At 42.3% G+C, this 2,991-nt stretch overlaps 1 non-coding gene across 1 annotated transcript; it reads left to right on the forward strand.

Annotated features, from left to right (window-relative positions):
• The first annotated feature begins 983 nt into the window (after positions 1-983).
• On the forward strand, positions 984-1,055 carry TRNAQ-UUG (transfer RNA glutamine (anticodon UUG)). Its single transcript has one exon. It is a non-coding gene; the product is annotated as a tRNA-Gln (tRNA).
• Positions 1,056-2,991: the final 1,936 nt, after the last annotated feature.

The following is a 2,991-nucleotide window of genomic DNA, read 5'->3' on the forward strand; positions in this document are numbered from 1 at the left end:
GAAGACCAAAAAAAAACTTTGTAGCTATCTTATTTAGGAATAAAGTGGGAGGCAGGTTTGCCTGTCACAGTTCCCAGCTTGACTTTTCCCTTTATCTTAGTGATTTGGGGTCCTGAGATTTATTTTCTTTTCACAGTAGATAGATACAATTCCTGTTTCTGGAGTTATTCTGGTTATTATCAGTGCATAACAAGCTAGCCCCAAACTTGATGGCATAAAACAAGCATATTATATTCATGGATTCTGTGGTCAGGAAATAGGACAAAGCACAGCAGGGATTGCTACCTCTGCTCCAAGATGTCTGAAGCATCAGATATAAACTCACCAGTTTAGGGCGATTCTTGGGATAACCACTGAGGACTGGGATCATTTGGAAGCCTCTCCACTCACATAGCTGGTAAACGATGCTGACTGTGGCACTGGGACTACCACCCAGAGCATCTACATGTGTGGCCTGAGTTACCTAACAGTATGGTGGCTTCAGAGTGGTCAGACTTGTCATAGAGTAGCTCAGGATTCTGAAGGTGAGTCTCTCAGGACATCGAACCACAAGCTGTGACTTCTCATTTCAGAATAAAAGTCAAAACCCTAACAAGGTCCTACACAGCATTGCAATTGTATGTGAGAGGATGATTCAGTGGGAGAGTACAAACAAGGATGGGAGCACGTATTTTACTGTCAGAAAAGACCCCAGAAAACCTAGATGAAAGATCCAAGGTCGTTTTGCACTCCTACGGTTAATTCTTTATGCAGTATTGTCCTGAGCATTGCAAGATTTCCAGCATGTCTGGTTCTGACCTGTGAAAGGCAGTTGTACCCTAATTATTGAAACAAGCAAAACACCCAAGCATTTCCAAAATACTCCTGTAGAGGGCAGTACAGTTTTGTTTAAAAGCCCATTTTTTTATATTTAGCAGTTAAGAGCTAGTGACTCAGGGATAAATACTTGTCAGAAGAAAAGGTTGTCAAGCAGGTTTATATGTGGCCCCATGGTGTAATGGTTAGCACTCTGGACTTTGAATCCAGCGATCCGAGTTCAAATCTCGGTGGGACCTTCTCGAGACTCTTTTTTCACTTCTCCCAGTTATCTTTCTCTCAAAACTAGAGGGCTTCCTCATAATCCAGTCCGCCATACGTCATAGTATCTGCTTAGCAGTGGTATCTATGTTAGTCCTCAGAAATGTGAGACCACCTGTGGAAGCAAGCCCATGTGCACTATCAACACTACCAGGAACAACTCCCCAATTCTGTAACCTGTGCCCAGACACGTATGGGAGCGAGGCGCCTGTCTGAAATGTCTCCCCATGTCTTGATTCCTAGAAAGGAATGTATGTGTGCATAATAAATAAATGCCTGTTTTTAAAAGAATGACCACATTACTCCATCACTGGAAAAAAAGGTGTCTGACGTGAGAAGTGATAAATATCTGATTTGAGGTCAACAAACTTGTAGTGGTACTGTTCTCCCTCCAGGCTTCACTCTTTCCATGGAACGCTTTCAGTGAGGATGGGATTCAAGCCCACACATGAAAAGTGTAATGGATTAGCGAATGGTCAGGCCACCTCATCCTATCCTGGTTGCAGATTTCTTAAGTTCTTTCTTTTGGTAAAGCCTCTGCACTTTAAGTTGACAGGCAGGGTACTGTCCAAACTGCTGGTAGCAGCTCATCAGTGCACAGGCCTTGCTGTCATCTTAGAGACTGTCACACAAGTCCTTTCCCTTTTGCTTGAGACAGCTTTTTACATTTGAGTGATTGCTGCCCTAACTAGCTCACATCTCCAGCCTCATCCATCACCATTCCTGCCACACACAGAGCCTAAAATTAGCTTCTAGTCACCAGCCATGGTAAATTTATTTCTATTCCTTAATTTTTCCCTCTCTTCTCATTTTCTACCTGCAAAACACTTTTGTCCTCCCCTCTACCGTCACGTTATGAGAGCTAGTTCTTTTACTCATTCTTCAAATATTAACTTAGACCTTCCAAACCTTCTTACTGATGCCTTCACTGAACTCCCTTTACAGGAGCTTACATGCCCATCTATGTCTCCTCAACACCCTAAATCTCCTTCTCACACCACCTCATAATTTAATTCTCATTTAATAAGCTCTCCCTCTTGCTCTACACAGCAAGTTTTCCTAGGGGAGAGATCAGTACTGTGGTCTTTTTCACCTTTCATTTCTCAGTTTCATTGTGCCTGGCTCATGTTAGGACTTCAAAAATACTTGCTGAGTACATAAACTTTGATCTAATGTGATTTGATTATCCTGGAACCCAGGGTAGCCTGTCTCCATTTGGTTACACATCTTTCTGCTCTGCTTCTTCACAAGTTTCTTTTCACTCTTTTTCCTTCACTGATCCTAAGTCTGCATCCACTCTAAGAACAAGTCTTCGCCCAAGACTGGAGCAGAAGTCTCCCTGGGATGAATTTCAGTTATGACAGTGTCTTAATGAGGGCTTTCAGTTAATAGCTAAAGTAGGGATGAGAGGTATGTGATTAGATCACTATATTTTCATGTTTTGGAAGATAATTCAGCTTGGAAGAAAGGTTCCTTTCACTACATTCTTGGCCAGTGGTCCAGAAGTCCACACATGCCTAGTTTGGGTACTTACCGGTTGTAGGGAGCCCGGGGCCTGACATCAGCCTAGCCTCTGGAAGGTAGTAACTAAACATTCTGGATTAAATTGAAGATTTTTTATTGCTACCAAAAAGCAAAGATTTAAGCTGATAAATCCCGCGTCCTTTCTGAGAATACAGGGAGAACACAGTAACCTCTGAACCCAGCGCTTACTCCCACCATGCTCAATAGAGTTTCAATTTGCTGCTCTCATCACAGTTGGTCTGAGAGTGAGAGTCTGAGAAGGCTATGGGAGATAGCACAGGAAAAGCATAGATGTATTATTTATGCTAACCCAGAAGTCATTGCTCAAGACTGGCACCGTTCTACATGTGGTGCACTTAAAAAAAAAAAAAAAAAAAAAAAAAAAAAAAA

This window comes from Rhinopithecus bieti, unplaced genomic scaffold (genome assembly GCF_001698545.2).
Source record: "Rhinopithecus bieti isolate Rb0 unplaced genomic scaffold, ASM169854v2 scaffold_18466, whole genome shotgun sequence".
Classification (NCBI taxonomy): Eukaryota; Metazoa; Chordata; class Mammalia; order Primates; family Cercopithecidae; genus Rhinopithecus; species Rhinopithecus bieti.